Source organism: Lepidochelys kempii, chromosome 18 (assembly GCF_965140285.1).
Source record: "Lepidochelys kempii isolate rLepKem1 chromosome 18, rLepKem1.hap1, whole genome shotgun sequence".
NCBI lineage: Eukaryota > Metazoa > Chordata > Testudines > Cheloniidae > Lepidochelys > Lepidochelys kempii.
Genome location: NC_136397.1, coordinates 14,888,591 through 14,916,455, shown reverse-complemented (window position 1 = coordinate 14,916,455; position 27,865 = coordinate 14,888,591). Strand labels below are relative to the sequence as shown.

Below are 27,865 nucleotides of genomic sequence, written 5' to 3'. Positions count from 1 at the left end.
ATAATTGAAAAATATTTAACATTTTACAAGTTAGGAAACATTCAACTTCATATTTCAGCATAAAAGATGAAATTTAGAAACCAAGTTGATGGTAATTTGCTGGATTTTTCCCCTTTTAACCTATACCTTCTTTGCTCTCCGTTCTTTGGGCACATTGAGTGCACATTACATCCTTGATCCTGCAAACGCTATGTACACATTCTTAATTTTCAGCACATAAGTCTCATTGTTTTAAAGTGGACAAAAAAAGATCAGGCCTTTCCACAGATACCATACAAAAGAAGCTAGCTGGCAAGGCCTGCTGGAAACACATAAGAGTGTAGACTGAAGCAGCTAGCTTGTTCGCCTAATCATTTAAGTCACACACTCAAATTATAGCTATTAATGTTTCCTTCTGTTGGTGGGAAGGAACTACAGTTAACCACTTGGGAATGATATAATTGAAGACAGCAATGATGCAGCTCTAATAATGCATCACTTTATGTTTTCAGAGCAGATACTGGGGAAAATACAATCAAATGTAAGACTAGACCCTCTTCAGGACGAATAGCCCAAAAGTTTTACCAAGATTTCAAATCATGCATGTGTGGTCAGTTTCCCACTGGCATACCCAAGTGAAACACCACTGACTTCATATCTGTGTCCCTTTATGCCAGTGGTGAATTTGGCCCACAGGATTACCCTCCAAGAGGATCATTCACACTTACTGCACTTAATTTCTCACAGAGTTAAATGAGAAAGATTCCAAATAAGTTAAACCTATGAAAGGTCACACAGTGACTAACAGGTCCCAAGATCCTTGATTTTTGTACGACTCTTATGGCAGACTGAAAATTCTGCAGCAGCTTCAGCTAAACTCTAAAATGAACATTGTGTGAATTAAATACGAAAAGGAATAATGCAATCCCGCAACATTATATTTTTCACTCCTCCCATAAGTTTTCAGTGAGTTGCAAGTTTCTTGATTGACAACTTGTAACTGAAGTGCGTTATTGGGAAGGAAAGTGGAAGTTTTGGTAGCTGAACAGAGGAGAGATCAGGCTTTTGACAAGAAATACCAGCTAAGAGAGTTTGAAATTGTGGTATAAACACATTCAGTAAAAATATCCAGCCAAACTATTAGCAATCAAATAGCTATCTTTAAATATCAACATTACCAATAGGTTTCAGAGTCATCACTACACAGATAAATGGGGCAGTTTATGCTTCTCTTACAGCTAGTGTTTCAGGCTATTTGCAGCCTGATTTTCACTCTTCGCATGTGGACGTTCTTTTCCTAGTCATGAAGGTTGCAATGGTCTTTTTTTATTTTTATTTTTAATGGAAAGCTTTGATTCTGGAGAATTATGCACCAAGAAGCGGATCCTGCTGCTGTAGAATCACAGAATGTCTGCAGCCCTGGTTTTAGATTTTCATTAGTAAGTTACAAAACTCAAGAAGATCTAATTCCATGCATTCTACCTGCCAACACATCATGCTAAGCTTCTCCAATAAATCTAGACATTTTGACTCTCAATTTGCTTCTCCCCTCTCTGGCTAAGGCCCTCTCCAAATCAAAAAAAAGAAACCTTAACCCACACAACCTGCCTAGAATCCATTATTAAAAAGGTAAACAGATGTTTATTCAAAATAACATCATTGTTCGTAAAGTATATAGAAACTGTATCAGCAGAGAATGGATGTCATTTATTTATACCGCTTTAGCATGAACCATAAAGCATAACAATGAAAGGCATTCAAGCACAGCAAAACTTGTTAATGGATTTTGATAACAGCAGAAAGGCATCCACTGCATTCATTATTACTGTCGCAACATATTTCACAGTTAATACTAAGCAGATCAAGTTGAATACAATCATACTAAGCACCCCATTTTGACACATTATTTATCTAAGCATACAATTCCTCTGACACACTGTTTATGTTATATAAATGACCACTATGGCAAGAATTTGCAGGTTCACGGTATCAGAAACTATCTTGTTTTAATACAGCCATCTATTTTCAATGTTCCTTCACCCCCTTCATGTTTTGAAGTGGGCCCACATTTTCCAGTCTTCTGTAGAATATTTTTCAGAACATGCCATTAATATTAATAAGTAGTTCCATCACATCAAGGTAAGGCCTAAGTCAACAGAAACCACTGACAGTTACCATTATACTACAGCTTGTTTTTAAAATTTACCACCACTTAATCTAACCCTACTCCACATTAGAAAGACGAATCATTAGAAAGACCTGCTTGTTCTTGTCATAGAGACCCTGTCCCATTCTTGGATCTTGCATTTTAGTCTCATGCAATTACTAGCAAATTAATAGCGCGGCCCTTTACTGTGTGTGCAACAAATATTTAACTAACATGCCAACATAACTTTATTCTCTTCAATTTAACCACTGATGAACCTTTTATGAACATAATTTTCTAGGACGTAACTGGTAATACAGGATAAACCCAGTACAAGGTTAATTAAAATACAGTACTATATATAGCTGTGTGCTTACCAGTTCTTTCATGCTAAAAAAAGTGAGAGCTCCTATTATTAATGGCTTTGTTAATCTGGCAAATTGGAGTGCACAGTAATGAGCTGAAGAAGCATCCAACAGACTATTTCACACAGAAAAATTAGTTTCCACAAATTATAATTTGCCTTGGTTAAGCATCAGACCCTATTTATATTAACTGAAATGTTTATACAGAGTTGTGCATTCCTCTATTTAAAAGGCAATCCAGTACAAAACAGCTCACTGTTACAGGCTACCATGAGATTAGACACAAGAAAGCATTTTTCCTTCCCAAAAATGTAGAAGACGTACCACTTGGTTGTCATATATAAAATCACCAGTTTGTTTGTAAGCTAAGAACCCTAATTCACTGGATGCAAAAAAAGCAGCATTTTCTATTTTTAAACACTCCTCATATAATCATTTAAACTTTTCCAGACTTATCATCAAAGCTGTGAACCTTTTACACTAAAAAAGAATAAATTGCAAGGCAGAGTAGAAGCACAAATGTTCCTTTTAACCCAAGTTTTTTTTTCTTTAGATACTTAAGGCTCTCCAAAACCCTCTAGAACAGTCATCAAATACGAAAACTGAACAAAAAAGAGCTTTAAAAAAATCATCTACTGCCCATTCAATACTCCCTCCACACTTATTTTCAAAACAGAAACTTAGAAATGTTTCAAAAATGCAAAAAAACCTCCAGCGAAAGGAAAAACAGTTTCCTTGTCATGGCCATTCCATAGGCTGTAAAAGCTGTTCTAATTGAAAAATAAATACAGAAGCATTGTCACCAATCAGTGACTGGGTTAGGCCTGCACAGTGACAACACTAAACAGTTAAGGTACATGAATAAAATATTTAACCAACCATAAAGTACAGAACCCACTGCAAACATGACTCATTTGGACAGCAGGAATACGGGGCTTGCATTTGAAGCTGTCATAAATATAAGGGGAAGGGTAAACCTCTTTGAAATCCCTCCTGGCCAGGGGAAAGCTCCTCTCACCTGTAAAGGGTTAAGAAGCTAAAGGTAACCTCGCTGGCACCTGACCAAAATGACCAATGAGGAGACAAGATACTTTCAAAAGCTGGGAGGAGGGAGAGAAACAAAGGGTCTGTGTGTCTGTCTATATGCTGGTCTTTGTCGGGGATAGACCAGGAATGGAGTCTTAGAACTTTTAGTAAGTAATCTAGCTAGGCATGTGTTAGATTATGATTTCTTTAAATGGCTGAGAAAAGAATTGTGCTGAATAGAATAACTATTTCTGTCTGTGTATCTTTTTTGTAACTTAAGGTTTTGCCTAGAGGGGTTCTCTATGTTTTTGAATCTAATTACCCTGTAAGATATCTACCATCCTGATTTTACAGGGGGGATTTCTTCATTTCTATTTACTTCTATTTTTATTAAAAGTCTTCTTGTAAGAAACTGAATGCTTTTTCATTGTTCTCAGATCCAAGGGTTTGGGTCTGTAGTCACCTAGGCAAATTGGTGAGGCTTTTTACCTAACCTTGTCCAGGAAGTGGGGTGCAAGGTTTTGGGAAGTATTTTTGGGGGAAGGACGCGTCCAAACAGCTCTTCCCCAGTAACCAGTATTAGTTTGGTGGTGGTAGCGGCCAGTCCAAAGACAACAGGTGGAATATTTTGTACCTTGGGGAAGTTTTGACCTAAGCTGGTAAAGATAAGTTTAGGAGGTTTTTCATGCAGGTCCCCACATCTGTACCCTAGAGTTCAGAGTGGGGGAGGAACCTTGACAGAAGCTATCCAGGGGCTTTTCCTCAGTATATTCCACCTCCCATGAGCTGCTAGGTCCCAATTACTGGACTATATCATGGGGAGCAGATTTAAAAATAAAAACCCAGACACACACAAATACATTATGTATACTCCTGAACCATCTGCTCCCAACACCTCCCCGCCCCCATCAAGGAAGCCTTATAATCAGTGGCCAGTGACATCAGTAGTTTCTACTAGGGCTTTTAAACCTAAGGGCATATCTACATACAAGTTGTATTGTTTTATCGATACTGGTATAACACTCTAGTGTGGATGCAGTTACATTGGAAGTGAGACTTTATATTGGTATAGCCATTTCCATACACAAAGTGAAAAAACAAACTCATATACGGTAAAGTTTTGTCTTTGTAACCACATCCACAATGAGAGAGTGGAGGAGGTTGAATTGGTATACAGTTATTGCATTTTATTAAAAAAGTAACCCTATTAACAGAAATAAATTATACTGGCCCAAAAACTGTGTTTAGACAAGGTCTAACTTTGAAATCCATGTCTCCTGAATTCAGCTGGGCTGCTTTGCACCAGTCAGTCATTTAAGGCCCTATGGAAAACTCAAGAGTTTTCTTTTTATTTCACAAGTGGTGAAACTGTTTATAACAATAAGTGTTCTAACCAAACTAGAAGGATTTTAAACTGGCTTTCAATGAGGTAAACATGTCCCTTTTTGAATACACATTATTTTATGTAAAAAGAGCAAGAGAAACAATATTGTTGAGATTTAGAAAAAGAAGTGGATAGGTCCATCACTGGCTACTAGCCAAGATGGTCAGGGTTGCAAGCCCATGCTTTGGGTGTCCCTAAGCCTCTGGCAGATGCTGGGACTGAACAATAGGAGATGGATCACTTGTTCTGTTCATTCCCTCCGAAGCATCTGGCATTGACCACTGTTGGAAGGCAGAATAGTGGGCCCTTCTTGTCTTATGTAAAAAAAGGGTAATAGTTCTTTCCATGTGAGAACAGAAAAGGTTCTCAGATGAGGAAAGGGATCACACATGCCTCTTCTGTCAACATAACCACCAATATAGATCCAAATCTACATGGGGGTGTTGTGTCAGTCAGGGGGGGTGTCTCCCCCTACCTCTCCCCCAATGCCCGTCTATACACCAACCTCCCAACACACCATTATATACCACAAACTTGAGTACGCTTTCCAAACAGCTTTAGAAAAGGCTTGTTCTTTTTGACAGGTTTCAGAGTAACAGCTGTGTTAGTCTGTATTCGCAAAAAGAAAAGGAGTACTTGTGGCACCTTAGAGACTAACCAATTTATTTGAGCATAAGCTTTCGTGAGCTACAGCTGGCTTTCGTGAGCTACAGCTCACTTCATCAGAGTGAGCTGTAGCTCACGAAAGCTTATGCTCAAATAAATTGGTTAGTCTCTAAGGTGCCACAAGTACTCCTTTTCTTTATTCTTGTTCTTGCACTTTCATTCTTTAAAAAACAAGGATAAAATGGGGAAAACACAGCATATTTGACTGATCATATATCAAGCTATCACATGCTTCAAACATATAACAAGGAGGATTCTGAGGAAGGAAGGGATACCCAAGGTACAGAAAAAGCCCTGAGTAATTATGGTCATACAGCTACAGCCAAGTCTACACTAAGAGCACTTTGCCAGTATAGTGTACCAATATAGCTATATGACATACTATACCAGCAAAGCTCTCCTAGAGTGGACACAGCTTTTACTGGTAATTTGCCAGTTTAGCCTATTCCAGCCTTCCAACCCCCCTGAACAAAACAAGCTACACTGGTAAAAGCTTTAGCTTTGCTAGTAAAACTGAACTGTAGCTAGGACAGCTATTCGGTCAGGGATCATACCTTGTCACACCTCCAACACACATGGCTACAGATAAGTACTATTTTGAATAGTTCAAAAGATTTCTTGTGTCAACCTGCCTCCCCCCACCACACACACCCACCCAAGTGAGCTGTCTTACAATACACAGTACAAATGAAGATATGCCTTTCAAGATCTAGTCTGTTATCCTGCTTCTCTGGCAGCGGCCAACACCTGACGCTTCTCACAAGTCTCACAATGCATGGTGCAATGGTGTACAGTATATGCTATTTTGGTTCATGTGTGTCACCTCTGCCATTTACTGACGAGCATGTCAGCAATTGTGTGCCATAAGCCCCAATACTGCCAAAGGTACAGGAGATTCTCCTTTAGCTACAGTGATACAGACATGGGCTCTTGAAGCAGAAGAAGCCAAGTTCAACACCCATTTACAACTATGAAATCCTCAGTTGCCGTAAAACAACCATCCCAAGTACTTCTAGGTGAAGTAAAATGTCTTTCTGTCCATCTGATGTGGTGATGCATACATCACAACCACCCAAAATAAGCAGATTAGTAAACAATTCCAATATTGGATGGGGGAATTCTTTCATGAACACTGAAGTGATCAAATGCCCTGAAGTAAGTTTATACCTATATATTCAGCAAGGAAAGAGATTTCAGATTCAAAATTCTTGAGATAAAAGAAAACCAACCAGCAAGTAGAGAGACTTTACAAAAATATGAACGTTAGCTTGACTGGATCCTGATAAAAAGATGAAGTTTTCACTGAAACTTTGAGCAAAGAAATTCTGGAATCTGAGTTTATCACCACCAGTGGAGACCAGGCAAACAGTTTCATATAAAGATGAAAAAGCAGGAACTGAAAGGAAACTTTGTGTACTTAGCCAAAGTTAACTTTTCATAACACAACAGGTTTCTAAATCCAGACTGTCAAGTGCAGCATTCTTCTTGACGGACACTCAAAAAGACATGTGGATGACTATATAGGGCCCATATCTACCAAAACTTTATTCACCCCCAACAGCCAGACACACAACTTCTAAAGATGAATGTCTCTCCCACTGCCAAATACTTGACCTTCCTTCCAAATCAGAGCGGACACTGTCCACCAGCTACCTGTCTTAGTTGCCTCAGAGACCTTAAACTGCCCCTGCGTGTGCACGAGAACAAAATTGATCCTGCCCCTCATACAGGAAACCAGATACTCATAATATCTAGAAATACTATCTAGTACCTCCAATGTGCATTTTCAAGAGCCATTTATCTTCCCTATATCACCATCACACATTACTGCAGAAGGCACTGAGCCTGAAGTAAAACAAATGCTTCCATGCCTTTTCTTCAGAGCTCTAACAAATTATGTTCTATAAACTGATGTTACAGTATTGCCATTGTATATGCACATAACTATGTGCAATTTTTTTCTCCCAGTGACTTCCAAGTGCAAAACAGCATATGGTTATGTTTAGATATGTTCACTAAGGTGTCTATACAGATCTTCAACAAGCACCAGATGTCGATCAGTATATACATACCTACTACTAATAGGCAAGGATGACTCCACCAATATCTGTCCAAACAGCTGAGCAATAAAGATGGTTGCAATGTTTTCGGGAAGAAGAAAACATTAAAACTGCAAAAAACCATGCAAGGTGTCCCATCTGATGGCAGCTTTCAAAACTATATATTCTAGGTATTGTATCGTAGCTACGTTAACGATGGGTCAGGCTCCCAGCTCTTTAATTCTTTTGAGGTGTTCAATTACCAGGTAACTCCCCAAGATGCCATAGTCTTTTTAGTGCCCTTTTCCCACCAAGTATTCTTACTCAACTCTGAAATGCTTTAAACAAGACTGAACACTGCAGAAGCTTCAAAGAAGCAGCGGTCTGTTTTGATACCGGTCATTTTAAAGGAATCATTATACTGAGCAGCACGGACAACACTTGAAGCCCACCTTGATGGCAGCTGTATCAAAGGTCTAAATTCATGGGCAATCATAAGTCACTATATAGCAGTCATAACAACAGCTTGTGGTGCTCTGCAAGTACTTTCAAACTTTAACATTTGTAGCCTCCACCATCTTTTGAAACCCAAGACTTTTTTTTTTTTTTGAGGTTATGAGAGAGAAAGAGAGAGTCCACATTATGAATGACTGGCAACCAATGTGTTATTTCTGAAAGATGGGCAAATAGCTGCACAATTTAAGAACAGTCGATAGAGGGGTGTGAAGAAGCAGATGAGAGCAAGCAATCTCTTTAAGGGATGTGGAAGAGATGCCACATGGACTTTTACAGGAAACAATATTGTTCTGAAAACTGAAAATCTGTGGGCAAAGTGCTCCAATCATGATACACAGAAAAATGCTCAAAAGGATAAGGTATGGAACATCTCAACTTGGGTACTGTTCTTATAGCTGTCTCCCTTTCTCTGTGCCCTCAATCCCAGCAATAAAAAAACCTACCCAGATTTGGTGAGTGTAATCCAACATATTTTTCTGGTGCTGGAGTTGTTACAAAATACAGCAGTTCTTTATCCCTGAAATTGATATTTACAGATCAACTTCCTAAACACAGAGGATATATACAGCATATATGGTGCCTGAGAAGACATGAGCACCTACTCATTCATGACTATGAAGATACAGTAGAAATTCCCAAGTGTACAGAGATTACCACAAAAAAGGGCAAAAAAAACCCACACACACCACAGAAACATGACAGGAGAAAACTGAAGGCTTCCAAGACCAAGGACCAGTTCCTCCTATGGCTGGCTTTACATCAGTTGTGATACAATCAAAGGAATAGTAAGGCATGTAAACTATTGCTGGGCTTAATTTAGTCATTCTCCTGGATACCTTTTTCATGTTATGCTTCCTCAGTTACAAATAATTTATCCCGTTATATTTGAGGTTAAAGTTTTGTGCAGATTTCTCAAGCGGCTAGGTGAGTTTAAATGGATTATACATGATGTTGACTGTACACAGTAAAAGAGAAGGGCACGTATGTTGACTTCTCAGCTGTCTTTACATGAACTATTCATTCCTATTACTTCCCTCCCAGGGTTTTGTTTGTTCCAACTGTAAGGAATCTGGTGCATGAAGAATAAGCAGTTAAAAGCAAAAATACTATGATTAAACAAGCAATTAAATATCTGAGTACCTACTGTAAAATTACATTCAAGAGATATACGTACACTCTCACACACATAATGTTGACTGAGCTCTTCAAGAAAGACTAATGTTCACAACACACAATTTGCCACACCATACTACTGCAAGGAAAACGAAAACAGAGAGATTCAGTGGATTTTGGATCAACCCTAGGTGTCCACTGCAAGAGAACTCATGTTTGTACAAGCGGATTAAAGTGGGCAGAGGGGGATGCAAGAAGGGTTGTGCCCCAACAGGAATGATAACTTTTAGCGAACTTGTCTGACAGGTTGCTTCATTTTCTAGGAGCCTAAGCATACCAAAGTAAGAGAGGCAGAATAAAGGTACAACCAAGATATAACGGAATTCAATCCTACCCACAGCGAGAGAGGGGAGAATAGAGCATAGGAAAAATGTAAATGATAGGGATTGCACTCTGAGGCTTGTATGGGGTTTGAACAAAAACATTTCAGCAGTCACCAAGGGATGAGGCTCAATCAGATCACCAGAAATGGAGACCTCTGCAGGTAAGAGGGAAGTCCTGCATTCAAGCTGCTAAATTTTAAGCCTGGTGGCATTCTGTGCACTCATGCTGTGCAGAACCTGTTGACCTAGACTCCAGTACTCTACCTCAAAGAGCTGAATGAACGAAATATTGAATTTAAAAGCACAGAAAAGACATTGAAATGAAAACTACAAATCAAAGCAACACAAAACTTTACAGCAAAGCAGAAAAAATATCAGACAGGAAAAGGAACAGTATCAAAAAAGATACGTCAAAGAAATTAGGAAGGGACACTTTAATTTAAATGAAAGGGATGAGTACAACAAATACCTGTGGAAAAACAAATCCCAATATGACAGGGAAAAAATGGTTGCAAAGAAATAGGGAGGGGGGGGAGAGAGGGAATTAAAGAAATTAAAATGTAATATACAAGGAAAAAGGAGGGACTGAATCATGTAAGGGATTGGTAACTAACTACAAAGCATTCATTTCTAAGATTGTGATTTTTAAAGGAACCTAAGGGACTTAGGCAACCATTTCCCATTATCTTTTATGGTATTTAAGTGCATAACTCCAAGGCTCCTTTGGAAAACTCAGCCTAAATTGCATATTCCTATATGGGCTAGATCAACAGTGACCATGATTGTACCATCTGATGACTGGCAGCCCATGTGAATGCAAGTTTGTGTGTGAGCTGGCAGACTAAGTCCTGGTCTACACTAGAAAATTGAGTTCGCTTAACTACTTTTCTCAGGGACGTGAAAAATCCACACCCTGAATGGCATAGTTAAACTGACCTAATCTCCAGTGTAGACAACACTAGGGTGACCTAGCTACCACCTCTCGGGGAGGTAAACTACCTACGGCGACGGGAAAACCCCTCCCATCAGCGTAGGTAATGTTCACACTGAAGTGCTCCAACGGTGCTGCCGTAGCATTTTTAGTGGAGACCATGCAACAGAAACACAACCTCCCTCCACACAAGGAACCATCTTCAATGGATTTCAAATAGAATTAAGAAACAGTGCTTAAATTTACAGACAGGCACAGAGTGCACTTCCTGCATGACAAGTATATGCCTCTTCTACCAAAACCCTACCTCCAGAACCCTGTAAAATTGCAAGCTTCTTCCAGTTCCCACGGGACTACACAGTGCATTGAGAAATCATATTTTAAAGTCTTAAATTCAGTTCCTACTAAACCAGTTTCTAACATAGTCTGGCCAGAATGCAAGAACAAGAACAAACTGTCTAAAAAACAAGCAAGTGCACACAATGCACATAAACAAGCAAATTCCACATGCCTTGTCTAAGCTCACTGATTATGTACAACTCCATCTCTCTCTACATAAGAACAGTCATAGTGGGTCAGACCAGAGGTCCATCTAGTCCAGTATCCTGTCTTCCATCAGTGGCCCATGACAGGTGCTTCAGAGGGAATGAACAGAACAGGTAATCACCAAGTGATCATTCCCAGCTTCTGGCAAATAGAGGCTAGGGATACCGTCCATGCCCATCCAGGCTAATAATCCTAATCCTGCTGAGGAAAATGGAAAGGAGCATAAACTATGGCAAATGAAGTGTAAAAATAAATAATTATATAAAATATATTATAATCTAACTCAGAATCCGCATTCAACATTTACATCTTCAAGTAAACAAGGCTGAAAAGCAAAAACACAATCCCATTAACATTAATACGACCAGGGTTTGGCATTAAAAATAAAGGATTTATTTGAAATATTAATTTTGTGACTAAAGAAAACAAAGTAAGGAATCTGCATGATAGCCATTTTCCACAGAACAATTTTAATCACAGAAAGTGTAGTATATAACAAAAGGAAGTTTAAATGTATAAATATGTCCAACTGGGAGCCCAACTGATATAGATTCTGGTATGGCAAATCCAACAGGAACATATTTGAAATTAAACAAAAGCAGACAAATCAGAAATAAAAAGGTTAAAGTAATTCACAAAAAGGGTACAGGAAAACTCAACAGGAAAGCAAACTCAGTTAAAAAAAATCTCAGAAATTCATAGAAGAGGTACTAGAAGTTCAGAAATAAAGTTTAGGAGACTTCTGCAAATTTAATTATCGAAGTGGAGAAAGATACAAGTTCCTGGGATGGTATTTCCTCCACACGCAATTGAAAAAAGAGATTACTGCAGTTCTACACAATTCAAAGATCCAGGTGCTTTCCAAAACTGCCATTTTGAAAGGGTTGTATGCGGTGCTAACTACTTATGCTAAGTTTCAGAGGAACAGCCGTGTTAGTCTGTATTCGCAAAAAGAAAAGGAGTACTTGTGGCACCTTAGAGACTAACCAATTTATTTGAGCATGAGCTTTCGTGAGCTACAGCTCACTTCATCAGATGTTTACCGTGGAAACTGCAGCAGACTTTCTTTAAAGTCTGCTGCAGTTTCCACGGTAAACATCTGATGAAGTGAGCTGTAGCTCACGAAAGCTCATGCTCAAATAAATTGGTTAGTCTCTAAGGTGCCACAAGTACTCCTTTTCTTTTTACTTATGCTAAACTATCTGTTCAATCCTGTATTTAGCTTTGCCTTTCCCAGACCTGAGGAAGAGCTTTGTGTAGCTCAAAAGCTTCTCTCTTGTATCAACAGAAGTTGGTTCAATAAAAAAATATTACCTCACCCATTTGGTCTCTCTAATTTCCAAAGGGCTCACAGCTAGTTTGGTATAACCACATAACACTGTACTAGTTTTTTATGTCATAAGGTCTAAAACAATGAATAACTTACATGACCTTCAAGAAACACGGCAAAATACTGTATCATCAAGATTACAGTTCAAAGTAAACGGGCCGGGGCGGGGGAGAGAAACACTAGTCTTGCTAGATAAAAACATGGCATTTACTATTATTAAAGACGCCTCATTCTTGGACAGTAGCAGACATCACAAGTCTCATGCAAATTATGAGTTTTCAGGCATGTGACATCCTAAAATTATGTATTCCAGGTCATCTTTTCTTAATCTAGACAAGCCAGTGGACTTTCAAAGAACATAAAATGAATTAAGAATAAGGTGAAGCTTTTTATCTGGTAATACCTTCACTAATTAGGCTGTGTATTCACCACAAAAGTGTGTGAATAATGCTACACTAAATTCTGCAGTTCACTTTTTAAATGATATCACAATAAGATATATGCAATCTTGATAGAAAAGGGAGGATAGCTGCTACAAGGTGTATAAATATAAAACCAAGTGGGCATGAACTTAAGCAAAAAAAAGATTACTAGGGAGAACATAGGTGGAATTTAATTGGAGAGAGATTAGTTAACATTTGGAGAAAAAGCTGCCAAGGAGCAGAAGGAATAATTAGTATGTATGAAGAAAAGTTGACAATTAAAAGGTAAAAATATGATGGAGAACAAAAGCTAGCTGAAGAGGGGAAAGACCTCCTTTGATCCTAAAGTTTTCTGCACTCCAAATGGTGTAATACCATTTTGTAGTTAGAGAGAGCATCCCCCTACAGCTTTATTTGTTTGATGTGGAATTCTATACTCTGGCCCTAAAGCAAACATGCTGTGGGGCTCACATACCAAATGTTCTTTATGAATTAGAAGCAAATCTGCAGACTCTGTCATGTTCAGCCACCATGAATTTTTACTGGGAGTAATTCCTTGGAGAAATACAGCCCTTAAAGCACTTGAAGTCTCTGAAGCACCGTCACTTTCCTCTTTTAGAGTTAAACCGTTTTTCATATTAACATATGTGAATGGATAAAAACTCCTATATCAGAGAAAAGGGAGACAAGACATTCTGGCATCAGTACCATGTATCCCGGACCCTTGTCGGTCCCAGTGTTACCAGGCTGAATCACATATGTACTTTTAAAAAATAATAATCCTTAAACACTCATATAAATGATTTATATCTTTAATATTCTGTACAATAATGATCAAGCCTCTGCCTCATCCTCACTTTAATACTGATTAGTACCAGCCCTATTTTAAAGATGTGGATACTGGGGAACAGATTTGCTGTGCCTTGCCCAAGTTTAGAAAGCAAGATAGCGAAAGAGTAGGGCTCTATACTCAAGTTCTGGCTCCCAGCACTGTGCTCAGTCCACTAAGCCATGCTGCTTTGACCCTGATGCAACAAAGCATTTAAGTACTACACAATGGGACTACCCATATGCTTGAAGTTAAGGACATGCGTAAGTGTTTTACTAGACCATATGCCTTGTCTAAGGTGGTATATTTCTTACCATCGCCCCACCATTGCATTACCACAGGACCAGCTCTGCTAATGGTAGCCATACTGGAAGCACTAATGCTGTCAAGAGACAGCACCCTTTCATCAGACACACACACTAGAGTAGATGGACCGCCTGTTTTAACCACCATTTTGTCTAAAGCAGCAGCTCAGAACAGGTCTAGACAACATGGAGGTTAAAACATTAGGAGTCTGGCTACTCTAATGCTCCCACAAGTAAAAGTGTAACAATGGAAGGTTTTGGGGGGGTTTTTTTGGTTTTTTTTTAAGATACTAGGGCAGACAAAACTATAGAATGTGTTGACCTATATCCTGCATTTATGGTTTCAAACGAGGCAGAGATATACAGATGTATGTGAGTTCTGACAGTAATGGGGAAGGCAGATTCTGATTCTACAACCAGGGCATACAAGTAACACCTACAAGGCTCTTCTGAAACCCCAGTTAACTCAATGGGGCACCACGCAGCAGTTCACCAACGCAAGTCTGATTGTAGGCTTAATATTTAATGTCTGCATAAGCAAGATATATCACTTTCAATGGCAAGACTACAAGGTGCTTTGGGATCAAATTCAAAATTAAGACATTTAATCAACATTCAACTTATCTGAACAATTTAACCTTGATTCTGACCTCCTTATACGTAAATCAAGTTTGATACAGAGAAAGGAAAATAATGCCTTGAAGACAGGCCAAACTATTTGAGGGAACAATGTCAATTAATTTTAATCATTTCTGTTTGAAGGCTTTTGCTTACTTTTTTACAGGGAACACTTAGCAGCAGTATACAAGTAAGTAACAAGAGGTAGAACTTTTCAGTTTGTTTACTTTCTGCACTTGACAGCACTTTGTATATAGTCAGTTTCATGGCTCCCACAGTATAGTCAGTCAGGCCCTGAACGTAAAACGAGACCCTCATTGCCACATGAATGCCACCTGACATTAAATTGGGGGTCCATACAGCTGCCAGGAGCCACCCACTTGGATCTAACTGCAGGATCAGAGCCTTAGGCCATGTCTACACTACAAAGTTAAGTCAACTTCATGTAAGTCGACATTAAGCCTGTGATATAAGCAAGTCGATCTTGCATGTCCACACTATGCTCATTGTATAGGAGTGCATCCTCACTAGCAGGGCTTGCATCGATGCATGGAGCACTACACTGTGGGTAGCTATCCCACAGCACTAGTGGAATGTTGGGTTGGGCTTGCAGTGCCTTATGGGAACATGGTGTTAGCCTCCCATAATGCACTTACCTACCTCCCTCCCTCCCTGAAATCAACAGCAAACAAACAAAGCCTTTTTCGCAAGCCTGGGTTGCCCACGCGGCACAAGTATGGACCCCGCTCAGTTGTACAAGTGGTGATAGCTCTGTGGAAGCTTGCAATGCCAGACTGCTACTGGTCAGTGGAGCATCAATTTGGAGTGGGTAAATCTACCATGGGATTTGTTGTGATCCAAGTTTGCAGTGCCACCAACAGACTTCTGCTAAGAAGGGTAGTGACTCTGGACAATGTGCAGGACATAGTGGATGGTTTTGTGGCGATGGGGTTCCCTAACTACGGTGGGGTGATAGATGGAATGCATATCCCTCTGTTGGCACCAGATAACCATGCCAAAGAGTACATGAACTGAAAGAGATACTTCTCAATGGTGTTGCAAGCACTGGTGGATCACAAAGACCGTTTCACCGACATCAACATGGGATAGTCAGGAAAGGTGCATGACGCACACATCTTTAGGAACACTGGTCTGCTCAGAAAGCTGCAAGCAGGGATTTTCTTTCCAGACTGCAAAATAAGCATTGCTGATGTTGACATGCCAATCGCAATCCTGGGAGACCCAGCCTACCCTTTGCTCCCAGTACTCATGAAGCTGTACACAGGCAGCCTAGACAGCAGTAAGGACCAGTTCAACTATAGGTTGCACAAGTGCAGAATGGTGGTGGAATGTGCCTTTTTATGGTTAAAAGGTCGCTGGTGTTGTTTGCTTACTAGGTTAGATCTTACACTATATCTATACTACGCACCTTTTATCACGCCACTAAAAGATGCACAGTGTAGCCTCTGTCAGTTGGCAGAAGAGAGAGCTCTCCCACTGACAAAAAACTTCTACCCCCAACAAGCAGCAGTAGCTTTGTCCGCAGAAGAGCTTTCCTGCCAACAAAGCACTGTTCACCCTGGTGCTTTTCATCAGCAAAATTTTTGTCATTGGGGGGTGGTGGGTTTTTTTTTCACACCTCTGAATGACTTTGTCATTCAGTTTCCACTGTAGACAAAGCCTCAGTGAAAGCAATATTCCTGTTGTTATTGCTGCCTGCTGTGTGCTCCATAATATCTGTGAAACAAAGGGAGAAAAGTTTCCGCCACGGTGGGGGGTTAAGGCGGATCGCCTGTCAGCCAATTTTGAGGAGCCAGACACCAGGCCAAGAAGAAGAGCACATCAAGGGGCTCTGCGTCTCTGTGAGGCTTTGAAAACCAGTTTCAGCAATGAGCCAGACTAATGTGACACTTATCTGTGTTGTTCCTTACCAAACTGTCCCTCCATTGCATTTTCTCCCCCATAAACTCCTCCTCCAACAACCACAGTGAATGAACGGTGAATGAATAAAGAGCCTTTTCTCCTCAATCAGTTAAGTTTTATTATGCGCACACACACACACAGAGACAGCAAAGAAAAATAAGATAACCTGGGGCAAAAGGGCTGATAACACTGTCGGGGCAGAAACAAGGAAAGCTTGCTTAGAGCTGCATTGCAACAACAATCAAAGTTGTGGGAATGGGCGCCTTCTGGTCCTTGTACCCTCCCCTGGTGTTGAGGGCAAAGGGATACCAAACTCCCATCCACCCCACCTCATATGATGTTTGAGGGAGGAGGATGTAGAACTGGGCAATGATGGCAGCAGGTTCAGCACAGGCTGCAGAGGGACTCCAGCATCCAACAGCCTTTCTTGAACCTCAACCGGATGCCTCAACATGTCTGACTGCTCATTCATAATCCACAGCATCTCTTCCTGCATGGCACGCACTTGTTCTCTGCATGCTCTCCTATCCTCCATGTCCAAGTTCTCGGACAGTGTAATCCTCCATGGTCTAAGCTCAGTCTTGTCACTCTCGGAGATGTGCTTTAACTCATTTAATGTGTCCTCCCGAGTCTTCTTTTTCCACCTTCTAATCTGGGAAAGTCTCTGTCCCGATGTGAAGGATGCGCCGATGGACTCAGCTGCAAGGAATGCAAAGCACAAGGGTAGCATTGACGGTGGTTTCTGGCGCAAGGTGTTTTTGTTTTTTAATAAAAAAACATCCCTTAATACTCTTCACTGCAAGCCACAACGTAATCACAACCACTGGCTATTGCAAGAGTCAGTTTGCTGCTCCAGCCGTGGTGAGTACGGCCATGAGGCATGGGCGAGAGGCCTTGTGCTGCTGCTTTTTTAAAGACATCCTTGGGACCACAGGTTGGAACTTAAGAAAAGCCCCCTTTTCCCTAGCAACCTGGATAGTGCTGGAGGACAGGAACCAGTGTAAAGCCTCCCAAAAGGTTTGCTTTTTACAAAAGCAGCACCAGGTTGGGGGGAGGGGAGACAAACAGGAAGCCACCACACACCCCACTTTTTTCCCCAGTGCTGCCTGCAATACACAGTGATCCCTTCCAACTACAACCACGGCAATTTGGGAAAGCATGGTTGTGTGACCAAGATTTCACCAAACAGGGGACGGATTAGTTGTTGAATTGTTTGTGGTTTAAGGGCTTGCATTCAAAACTTCCCCCATTTCTCCTACGTGACATAACTCTCCTTAGGGTAACAGAGGTGGCAAGGGAGATGCTGCAAGCGTCTGGGTACAGACCTGGTCCTGGTGTTGCAATGATGCCAGCAGAGTTAATACTGGAGTGGCACAAGAAAGTGTCTACCGTGGTGGATGAAATAAGGCAGCCCTTCCCAGAAACCTTCTGCAAAGGATTGCAGAGTACCTCCATTAAAGCTTCCTCAAGATTTCTATGGAAGATTCCCGGGCCATACCCATGCACATAAACAATCGTTTTCGGAGAGCACCCTCTGCACAGCTGGAGTGGCCACCAACACCTACTTTTCTGTTCAGATTAAACATAAAAAAATAATAGCATGTAACCCCGACAGTGGTTTGTTTGTTTTTTTTTATTGGAAGTGTGTACTCACTAGGGGTGCCTTCTCCAGCATCACGCTCCACTGCCAGCGGTCCTATGAAGGGATGTGCTCCAGGGTTAAAAACAATTCTTGGCCGTCACGGAGAATGGACCCTCCATTTGCCTACCTCACAGTCTTCTCCACCTCCTCTTCCTCGTCAACAATGTCCTCCTTGTTGTTACTCGAGGTCATCCGGGGCTCCTGGGAGGTCTCCAGGGAGCCTTTCGGGGTTGCGGTGGGGTCACCGCTGAGAATTGCATGCAGCTCCTCATAAAAGCGGCATGTCTGTGGGGCAGAACCAGAACGCCTGTTTGCCTCCCTTGTCTTCTGGTATACTTGCTGAATCTCCTTTATTTTCACACAGCACTGCTGCCTGTCCCTGGTGTACCCCTTCTCCCTCATGCCCCATGCAATCTTGGCATAGATATCAGTGTTTCTTCTGCAGGATTGGAACTCAGCCTACACAGACTCTCCTCCCCACACATCACCTCCTGTATATTCCATGCTGGAGCACGTTTGCGGCCTTGAGTCTCCATGATCAGCTGTGTTGGCGAGCTCTCCATGCTGATCAAACAGGAAATGAAAATTCAGAAGTTCCCAGAAGAGTGGCTGTTTCCTGGGTACCTGGCTGACGTGCAGTGGAGTTGAAAATGCTCTCCTGAGCAGTCACAGTGGAGCATCGTGGGACACCTTGGGGAGGCCAATTCATGACATTGCAGTGTCTATGCTATCCCCATGTTGACCAGTGGATGTCAAATCAAGTGCTATGCCTCTCACGGAGGTGGATTACAGAAGTCAACTTTACAGGCCACTTCGGTCAGCAGAAGGGACTCGGTAGTGTAGACACATATATTATTAGATCGATTTAACACAGTTTATGTCCACCTAAGTTTGTAGTGTAAACCAGGCCTTAGTTAAGCAGTTTCTCTTGTTCACTGGGTAAAAACACACCCAACAGGGGAAAGAAAAAACATATTTATAAAAAAAAAAAATAGGAAACTATGACTGTCAAAAACAATTGGTAGGAAACTCAGGGTCAGGTGTAATACCTGAAATTCCTTTCAACTGCACTGTTTTTAAACTGACTGGATTTCAAGTTGACAGTATTCATTTAATACAGCCTGAGGAACTAAGCACTTTGAATATTCAGCAGGAGTTGTATACTCTATAATAGGCCAAAATTTGATTTGTGACATTCTAATCTCAATACCATTGTGATAAATAGGACAACAGAACCTCTGGACATTTTGTATGCCGATGTACTGTTAACAAAAAATAAAATTAAAATATAAAGTGAGGTTCATACCCAGGTTACTTCCGTGCTTTTTCACTATAAAATCTGAGATTTTTTTTCCCCCGCTTACTTCAAGCTTTAAGTCAACAGGCATAGAAAACTAACCATTTAGTAGGATACCTGCTGCTCCCATTAAATTTCTAGTAATTATTTTTAGATTACCCACATCCAAAAGTGATTTTAAAGCAATCTTGATAGACGTGCTTACCAAATGCAGGCAGCACTCACGTTATACTACATTTTAAGAGTTTCACTTTCAAGAGAAGTATAACGTCAGCATGCTGAAAGATTGACAAAGCCACCAACAGTTGCTATATGGCACATTTCAAGCAGACATTTCAAAGAGTTTCATAAAGGAGGGCATTGTTATCCCCATTTTAAACAGAGGAAAAACTGATGCAAGTCACCACCTAAGCTAAGACTATAGCTTTACTTTTCTCTTTGTCAACCTACTACTCTGTGTATTCAATTAACTAAATAGTTATATTTAGACATTCAGCTGAAATGGGATCTTTCAACTAATATTTTAGCTTGTCTTTTACTCAGTTGTCTGCAATCCCTTCAACATGTTTCTAATGCAGAAGAAATTGTCCCAGTACTCTTGTGTTTTCTCCCTTGCTTATACATCAGCCTCTTTGAAGGGAAAAGTTGGACATAACTACCAGCATTATAAAAGCTTGCTTAAAATGCTGCTGGCAAACCAATATAAGAAGCAAAATTCTTCATTGTGGTTCCTGCTCCACACATCTTCCCCTCCAAAAAGGGGCTTATTTTATTTCCTACCAACGTATTAGCAACATCCTCATATTCATCTTCCCCAAAACCTCCTAACCAAAACTACTCCTCAACCGTTATTAGTGATGCCATCCTGGCAGCTAGTTTCCAATTATTCCATTGGACAGACATCATTATTGGACTGTAAACCTCATTTCAAGCTGAACTGAACAAACAAAACAAATATCAAACAAGTAGTATTTGATGTGAACAACAGAATCCTGTTCTGTTTTTTCTTCCAACACTTAAGAATCCTATGATGTTGGGAAGTAGCATTATTTCCATCGTATTTTCCCCTCTTTAAAGAAAGCCTACTTTATTTTGTTATTTTAAAAGGGATACTTATCAAGCAGTTTAAACTCAACGTTTAGATTTAAGACTATGTACAAAATCAAGTATGAACAGAAGCACTCATTTGTTGTCCTTTAAATATTTTAAGGACATCATTTGTTTGGACTTAAACATTTCCCTCTGCAACCCAGACAACTGCTCCATGCTTGTACAGCTGAACCAGAAAGCAAAAATTTTTAAGAAGTTCGTCAGTCTATTGTCCAAACTAAGAAAAATGCACCAAATGAATAGCATAACAGATGAAAAACAATTAATAGGTTTTAAGGCTATCCAAGCTAACCTCCTGCATAAGAGAGACCATGGGACTACCTTGAATAAATTATTGCTTCCAGTCCAACAGTTGTGCTTGAGCTAAAGCATATCTTTTAGAAAGACATCCAAACTAGATTTAAAGTTTCCCGTAATGGACAATCTGCCACAATCCTTGATAAGCTGCTCCAATGGTTAATTACGCTCAAGGATAAATATTTTACTCATTTTACATATACTTACTTTAAAAAAATATTTTGGTTTTAATAATCTACTGTACTATTAGAAGCACATAAGGAGAATTGGGTTTCAATTTAAAATTATCGTGACAAGATAATAATGAACAGGTTTCATACTGTAATACAAGAGAAGTTAATATACAGAAATCAAATCAAGAGTTTGGTTGATTTAAAATAAGGGGATCTTATAATGATTAAGACCCCGCACATCCAGTGGAGATTTGTGTAGGTGCAGGTGTCTTCCCACATAGCTGTCATTGCAGGATCTAAGCCTACCCACCAAGTACTTTTTCTCTGCTGAAAATCTGATGGTTGAATTTTTTTTTTTTTTTTTGAGTACTGTATTTATATGCTAACATCACAGATAAAATTTAAGTGTGTGTTACCGAAGCTCAGTGTCCTTTAAAGATGAAGTCTATGAATTCAAAGCCACCCCTAGGCAAACTTATCTTATCAGCTGAGCTGTTAATAGGTTAACACAGGTTCTGCTGTGCCATTAGGCAGCCAATAAGGCAATCTTGCAAAATTCTACTTGCCCAATTGCCCAAGGCAAGTATTTATTTATTTATTAAAAAGAAAAGGAGTACTTGTGGCACCTTAGAGACTAACCAATTTATTAGAGCATAAGCTTTTGTGAGCTACAGCTCACTTCATCAGATGCTGTAGCTCACGAAAGCTTATGCTCTAATAAATTGGTTAGTCTCTAAGGTGCCACAAGTCCTCCTTTTCTTTTTGCGAATACAGACTAACACGGCTGTTACTCTGAAACCATTTATTTATTAAATTATTAAAGTTACCTCTCAATCTGCACACCCCCCTGTATCGCAAGGATGGACAAATGCATTTTGGGCCCAGGATGCGAAGTTTACACACACTGATGATTAATACAACTATTAATACTACAGCTAATGCTGACGTAGCAAGGAACATGGCATTTACAGTTATTGAGCAGAACTGAAATCAGGAAAAATCATTAAGAATCACGTTTTATCCTGTAATGCAGCATTTAGAAAACCTTCCCCCTCCCCCCACCCTTTGCTCCAGAAAAAGGACCAAACAGCCCCCATCCTGCAATCAGATCTGTGGGGACACATTTCTGCACCTGTGCAGAACCCCAGTGAAGCCAGTGGAACTCCGCTTCGGTGCAAAGGGGTCGAGATGAATAAATCCAATTACAGGATTGGTGCCTAAGGCAGGTTTGCCTCTCCTAGCTGCAGTCACCATTTCAGCTTACAGAATAGTAATGCTTCACACTTTTATCTTTCAGCCAGGGATCTCAAAGGCCTTGCGTGCATTAAGAAGGTCAGAGAAGTCTCCCTCTATTACTCTAACACCAGCAAAGCTCCATATAGAAAGTGCTGAAGCATTAGAAAGCCATTGGCAGTTTTTCTATTATGTCATGTAGACATGCTTTGAGCTGAGTTAGATAAGGCAACAATAAATGTCCCTGTGGCTGGTCTACACTAGTGTTCCCCCTGTTGTTACAGATGCTGGAGTTGCACTTGTGATAAAACAACATGGGAAATGTCCCTGAAAATTCTCCGTCCAGATGCAGCCACCATATTTTACAAAGCTGAGAAAACAGGCGCTGAGAAAACAGGCACTGAGGGGGAAAGTGATTTGGCCAAGGTTACACACAGCAGGTCAGTGCCAAAGTCAAAAACATTATGTGGGAGTCTTGACTCTAGTTCCCTGCTCTAACCATGACACTATTTACCCTTGTACTCCATAAACGTATGACAGGAGTGCCTGCATACCCTCAAATGTCTTCTCACAGGATCCAATATATTGTGATCACTCCTTCCCTTCCAACTTCTGCACACCACAAAGCCATCAGACATTGGAAGGCACTGGTGAGTCATTTGAGGATTTACCACCCCCAATCTGAAGTTGCTAAGTGGCAAACCCTGCCCTACTTTGGCAGCCTCAGACCACACCTGTAACTAATCCATTTACAAATGCCATTGTAAAATAAAAAGACATTCAACAAGCTACACAAATCCAGTTTAGAATAGAGAGAGGAAATATAATGTAAAACATTTGTCAGCCCGTAGATCACCTTTAAATATCACAGCATCCTCACTCGCTTCTATCCCCTTCACTGTATTAACCTTAAACATGGTCTTTAACACCAAAATATTCTCACTCAATAGCAATCTCTTCTACTCTCTCCACCCCCACCCCTGCACAAAAGAAAAATCTTAATCACAAATAAAACAAATCCAGAGGGAAAAAAGCATCTTGCCCTGGAAAATTTTTCTAAGGTAGAAGGGAGGGAGAAGAGGGTGAAAGGAAGTAGCCCATAGGCTGGGAATGTAAAGTGCACTATACCATCTTTACACAGTCACGAACAAACAAAAAAAGAAACAGCAGCAGAAGCCAGCCCTGGGAAGGGGAGGAGGGAAGAAGAGGCTGAACGTTTTGATGTCCTTTAGTTTCCGATTTACTCTTTCGCCTTTGCAAGGTTACAGAAAGGCCATCCAGGAGGTGGGGGGGAGGAACCGGGTAGAAAATGCTGTCCTGATCCTCCACTGCTCAAAAGAAAAGAAGGAAACAAGAGGCTGTGTTTGTGTGCAAGTATAGTCCCAAATATGGGAGAGTGTATGAGAAAGAACAATGAGCTCCCAGGCTGGGCATTGTGTGTGTGTCTCTACCTCCCTTTCTTCCCTCCAGTCCTCACCAACTAACAACAACAGATCTGTAAAGCTGCTATCCACCCAAGCCTGGCCATTAAAATCAACCCCAGTTTGTAATTTACAGGGCAAACACAGGGAGCAAAGCCAAGGCATGCAATATTTACCCACTGATGTTTTTATTTATTTTTTACACAAATCCATTTTCCCTTCTCCTCTTCCCCACCACCCTGGGTTGCCTGCCTCTGAAAGGAAGTTGTGTACACAAAACATAAAAACGTTTCTTGCAACATTAAAACTGAGAAAGCTCCAGCATATTACACATTAAACTGAACATGTAGCATATCTGAGAGACGTGTAACATGTCTGTATTTTACAACCTACCACATTTTCCCTCTGAGTAAATATATTTCCTTTATAAAATTTAAAAAAAAATCTATTATTTGAATCTGCCATTTCATGTTTCTTTCAAAACAAAGTGTTCCTAGTCAAATGTAACACTAATATCAAAGAACCAGATTCTGATCTCATTTACACTGATGTAAACCCAAAATAATTTCACTGTGGCAAATCTGAACTCAGAAGGTAGTCCAATGAGTACATAAAATCTTGTGAGCCTCTAATTTCTAAGAACTTTACAGTTTCCAAGAAAAGAGTCAGTGTAAGAAGTCAGTTAATCAAAAATAACTGCAACCAGTGTACAAAAATAAATCTGAGGAAAGAGACACTTCAACAATGAATCACATTGTTTTCTTCCCAGCAACTTCTTGAACAGCCAGTCCCAGAAATGAAACCTGTAATGCTGTCTACCTCCCACACTGCTTTTCTGTTTAGGTTTGTGTCTCTCTCTTTCTAAAGAGAAAAAAAATACTTCCCACGCAACTAAAAATGTTACAACTAAACCCACTTGCATTTGTTATAGTCCCCAAAGACACATGAAAAGCAAAAAGAAAAGGAGTACTTGTGGCACCTTCGAGACTAACCAATTTATTTGAGCATGAGCTTTCGTGAGCTACAGCTCACTTCATCGGATGCATACCGTGGAAACTGCAGCAGACTTTATATACACACAGAGAATATGAAACAATACCTCCTCCCACCCCACTGTCCTGCTGGTAATAGCTTATCTAAAGTGATCATCAGGTTGGGCCATTTCCAGCACAGATCCACGTTTTCTCACCCTCCACCCCCCCACACAAATTCACTCTCCTGCTGGTGATAGCCCATCCAAAGAGACTCTTTAATTTATAAAAAGAAAAGGAGTACTTGTGGCACCTTAGAGACTAACCAATTTATTTGAGCATGAGCTTTCGTGAGCTACAGCTCACTTTGTAGCTCACGAAAGCTCATGCTCAAATAAATTGGTTAGTCTCTAAGGTGCCACAAGTACTCCTTTTCTTTTTGCGAATACAGACTAACACGGCTGTTACTCTGAAACCTTTAATTTATAAAAATGCGTTGGTTTTTTTTTTTAAACACTTCCAACTTCCCCACACCTGGAAGGTTCCCTCCTCCAACAACCCTCATCAGACTAATGGAGCCAAGACATTTAGTGGCAACAAATATAATTCAGACAGACTCTCCTCAAACAAGAGCTGCGAGGAGGAAGTAATCTAGTCAGACACTTTACCTTTCGATGCTACATTCAGGTTAAATAGAACTCTCTCCCTCCCCACACTCCCAGCCAAACCTCTGACATGCTTTCAAGATGTTCACAGGTTGAAGCATCCTTTTTTCCCCCTTCTCTAACTCATACAGCCCCAGCAACTGGCAGCAAAAACAACAATCCAGCCAGGCACTGATCGAGCAGGAGGAGGGAGAAAGGAACCAGGCAAGTTGGACACTTTACCGTCCCTTAAATTGCAGGCACACTAACTCCCCTGCTTCTCCTCCTACCACCCCACTCCTGCAAGAGGTTCACAGTGGCCTCCTACATCAAGCCCCCAATCCCGCTTCACGCAACAATCATCAAATCTCACAAGTTCACCCAAACGCTCAAGGGGAGAAAGAAGCAGCAGACAAGTTAGAGAGGCCTCACCTGACCCCTTAATTACATGCAGATAAATAAACGAAAAAACAGAACAAAACGAAACCCTGGATCCCCCCACACACACACACAGCGATACAAACAACCTCACAAATGCACCCGGTCTATTCAAAAGAAGCCGCCTTCTCCATCAACCCCCCCCCACACACACCCCTCTCTCTGCCCCACCTATTAACCCCCCAACACCCAACAAGGGGGGGGAGCAGCAGCAGGCAAGTTAGGGACTTACCTTCCCCCTGGGGCGCTACACCATCAGCGGGTGTTTCTGGGCTGCCAGGCAGGCTCTGGGCAGAAGTGGGGGGAGAAGGAAGGAGAGGAGGCGGGATGGGGGGGCTACGGAGCCGGGGCTCAGCGCGGGCACGGCGGGGGGGGGAGATAGAAAGCGGCCGCGGGGGGGGCGCGGGGGGGGCTCGGGTCCTTCAGCAGCAGGAGCCCAGGGGCATGGCCGCGGAGGGCTGGGCGGACAATGGGCGGCGGCGGCAGGAGGCGGCGACTGAAGGGCCCCAGCCAGCGGGGTGGGTGCGCGGGGGGAGGCTCCGCGAGCGTCTGGGGGGGGGGGCAGCGGGGGACGGGGGGGGCAGCCGGGCTCTGCCTCCTCCTTCCTGCTCACACACCGAATCGGCACCCAGCCAGGCCGGACCCACACGCCAGTATCCGGCCTCCTGATTGGATCAGGCCCAGGACCCCATGACCCGGCAGGAGGCTGGGACCAATCAGGGGAATGGATGGAAGTGATTTAAAAGAAAGGGAGGAAAGGGGGGGGGGAAGCCTGGGAGAAGCGAGCTTGGGGGGGTGTCTGTCCGCCGAGGCTCGTAGCGGGCCCGAGCCCGGGGGATTCTGCTCGGGCTGCTGAGCCGGGGCTCGGAGGCTTGTTCCCTTCCCGCTGCTCCAGCCCCCGGGGAAGGGAGTCGCACGAGGGGGGACCCTTCCCCCGCCAAATCAGCGCTGAAGGGAAGAGGGGGGCTACCCCCCCCCGTGCGCGCCCTGCCCTCCGCCTGGCTGGCAGGACCCCCGCTGCACGGCCACAGACACCGGCCCTGGCTCTGGCCTGGAGGGTTGGCCCCCCAACACACGAACACACCTCATCCCGGAGGGTCCCCCCAAAGGACACCTCCCACGTGAAGGGACCCCCCTCACCTCACACACCCATACCGCTCCTGGGGAGGGTCCCCCACAACTCTTCCCCCCACACACACTCCTGGCCTGCCCCCCACCTCCACCCCATGCTTATGCACATCCGTCTCTAGACTCCCCTGCATGTACATATGCCCAGAGGGACCCCCACTCACACACATACCCCTGATCTAGAGGACCCCCTAATGCATATGCAGACCGGTGCTGTGTCTGGCCCAGGGACCCCTTGCACTTGTCTGCAGGTATGTACACAATCTGGACTTGTCTAGGTTCTTGATATAATTTTCAAATGGCAGTCCCACCCCCATGATATGGGCAGACCACCTCGATTCTCCACCAAAAAAAAAAATGGGTGACGGGCAGGAGAAATACAGGGAGCAGCTTGTTTAAAGGGGACACTGCACTTCAATGTCTTGCAGAACTCTACCTTGGTGTTGCATTGCCTGACCCTTTACATGATTCCTCTTTGAAAAACCTATCATTAGATACAGCTCGTCCAACTTGTGGCACAAATCAAGAGCTGCCCTTTAAAATAATGGTTCGGTTGTTATACAGTAACAGCAGTGGGTGCCAGGAACACACATTATACAGTTTCCCTTGTATCAAGAAGTAAGTGTAAAATATAAATATAAACATACAAGTGACCCAAATATCTTTTACAATGATAAAACAAGCAAGGCTTTCCAGAATCTGGAAGAGACAGAGAGCAGAATCTGACCTGATCTTTTCTTGGACCAGTCTTAATGTGCCATTTAGTATTCCTACTCTAGTTGATGGGCATTTCAGAAATGCTTAAGACGGACAGTTTTTTTAAACAATCATATTAAAAATGCTTTTTATGCCAGGCATAGTGAGGCATGACTTCGTTAAACCATATCTAAAATATATTTTGACAAAACTGTGATGATACTCTGTCCCTACTGGCTCATGTAACAGTGTTTGCATGATACCTGTTTTTCAAGTTCCCTAACACAGGAAACT

The 27,865-nt window shown here is 41.8% G+C and overlaps 1 protein-coding gene across 3 annotated transcripts in view; it reads right to left on the bottom strand.

Annotated features, from left to right (window-relative positions):
- Positions 1 to 26,261, bottom strand: part of RERE (arginine-glutamic acid dipeptide repeats) — a 402,629-nt gene extending 376,368 nt beyond the window's left edge. For all 3 annotated transcript variants that reach the window (XM_073316831.2, XM_073316829.2, XM_073316839.2), the window contains exon 1: positions 25,980 to 26,261. The gene's annotated coding sequence lies outside the window, so the exon portion shown is untranslated. The remainder of the gene's footprint in view (positions 1 to 25,979) is intronic.
- Positions 26,262 to 27,865: the final 1,604 nt, after the last annotated feature.